The sequence below is a fragment of the Apis dorsata genome, unplaced genomic scaffold (assembly GCF_000469605.1).
Source record: "Apis dorsata unplaced genomic scaffold, Apis dorsata 1.3 scaffold_165, whole genome shotgun sequence".
NCBI classification, from domain to species: domain Eukaryota; kingdom Metazoa; phylum Arthropoda; class Insecta; order Hymenoptera; family Apidae; genus Apis; species Apis dorsata.
Genome location: NW_006263454.1, coordinates 416,133 through 418,562, shown reverse-complemented (window position 1 = coordinate 418,562; position 2,430 = coordinate 416,133). Strand labels below are relative to the sequence as shown.

At 37.4% G+C, this 2,430-nt stretch overlaps 1 protein-coding gene across 1 annotated transcript in view; it reads right to left on the bottom strand.

The window, feature by feature from the left end:
* Nucleotides 1–2,430, bottom strand: part of LOC102672573 (hemicentin-2-like) — a 248,770-nt gene that overhangs the window by 88,947 nt on the left and 157,393 nt on the right. The window lies entirely within an intron of this gene.

Here is a 2,430-nt window from a genome sequence, read left to right as displayed (position 1 = left end):
AGAGAGAGAGAGAGAGAGAGAGAGAGAGAGAGAGAGAGAGGGGAGGTTAAGAAGAGAGAGCGATCGTTGTAACGAGCTGGAAAAACTTGGAGAGGAGCGTAAGTTCGGATTATCTGGATGGGTCCAATTTCAATACAATGCTCTCGCCTTTCTTAATGCCCCTTCAACGGCCAACTTTCTCTCGAGTGGAAGAGGGAATGGAAACGCGGAGATTACGGCCGGCATCTTTTTCCGCTCGAAAATACGCGAACGAAAGCGATTACACGGTAATCCGTGCCCTCGTTTAGCTCCTGTTCGATAAAGAACCGGTTATTGGAAATGTGCAATTTTATCACATGTATATTAAATACTTCTCATCTTATTATATGGAATAATTTTCGATGATGGTTAGATGTGGATATGGTTGGAGAAAAATGAGAAATGATACGTAGAAAGTCGAAACAGATCGAATATTGGAATATCAGGATCGATATTTTTAAAACATTTATATCTTTTTCATATATATTTATATATTCCTATATCCTATAAAGAAAGGAAGAAAAATGGGTAAATTATTTTTTTTTGATGTTTTTTTGATTAATAATTCTTACATGGGTAGAGGTATGTAGATTTATAAAGTATGCATCGGGAAATACCTATATAGAATTCGTGAAAATTTTATTTCCTATGGAATGAATTTTTAGAGAGGAACAACGATAGTGAGAGTGCATATCTAGGATTAGAGCGAAATGCCTATGAATTTATTATTCTATTTACTATTTGATATATTGTCCAAATTCCTCTATCAAATTCCACAAACCATAGATTCTGAAAAATTTATTAATAATTCTAATCTTCAGCTAAAATTATTAATCGAATAGATATTTTTAAATCAAAATTATTAGAGGATAAATCTTCTAACAAATCTCAATCTCGATTTTTCGAATCAAAAATTGTTTCGATATCGATGTTAAAATTCGAACCTCTCTGATTAGAAATTTAAAAGATTATTAAATATTAAGAAATATTTTAATACATAATTCATCTGAAATCAAAATTAATAAATTTCAAAATAAATTCTCGATTCCAAAAGCAAAAATTTCATCGATATTAAAGCAAAAACCGATTCACCTCATCGTTCCACTATTATCATCTTTCACAAGTATTTACACAGCTCGACACCGTTTCATCGTGCCGAATTACGATGGACTGTATCGAAAGTTTAATAACAAACGGGGGGCATTCGTCGAGGTGTACACGCATGATCGCGGGCATATTGCACGCGGTACGCACACCGAGGGATTGTGTCGACCACCTGGACGTCGTCGATGGTTGATCGATCGGCTCGAACGAGAGAGCCCTGGATGCTCGGATGGGCGGCCAGCCATCGCGTTTCATTTTACCGCTCGCCACCGCATTTAATTTATTCCCGCGCTTCCGTTTCTCCATCCATCCCCGCCGAATTTCGACGTTGATTCATGTACATGGCCTGTCCGCTTACTCGGTAATCTTGAGCTTTGTCGCTTTGGTCGAGGCTTGATTGAGCCGCTCTTGCCCTTGTAGGCCATGCGATCATGTCCGTGGAAATTGTGCTGTGATCATTTCAAGGGTGGATGGATGGATGGATGAAGGGGATGATAATTGACATTATTATTATGTAAGAATTATCAATTTTTGTTCGATACCTTGTATATTATGTCGGATAAAATGATACAAGGGGATTAAAAGTTTAATCGAACGAATTTTTACGAAAATAAAAGTATCAGGGTTTTCTAGGGTTCCCTAGAATAGATAAAATCCACTAGGATCTTTTCGTTTTGCAATCACTCGTAGATTCATCAAGTCTTGTAGTTTCGATTAAACGTACGAATAAATTTTTCTCCATTAATTTATCATTATTATATGGAATCGAATAAGTAAATTGAACTCATCGAACTCATCAAAATATTTTTAAATTTACCGAACCGCGAAACACGCGCCAGCCAGTATCATATGTCAATCCCTTAACGATCGAGTGGCTCACTTTTTCGACCAATCCTGTTCACGATTGCTTCGTTATCTGCGCGTAACAACACAGTACGGTTGCCGATTAGACAAACGAGAGCAATATAAGCGGAAACAACGACAAATCGCAGCTTTTTCGACCAGTGTTCGATTCGTTACTCGTTTCGCCGGCCATTTTTGTGCGCGTTCGCGCGCAATACCTTTGCCCAGTGACATCTGACAAATCCTCTTGTGACATTTTGTCGTCATTTTCATCTCGATCCCAAATAAATCCTCCTAAAAAAAAAAAAAAAAAAAAAAAAAAAAAACACCGACTTCTCTTCGGCGTTGTTACCGTCGAATCTTTACCGCTAGTCTCGGCCTTTCCTCTTGTTTCCTCGCTACGAAGAAAGACGAAATTTTCCTTATAAGTTTTCGAGAATATGAAAACTTTTCTCGAATCGTGTT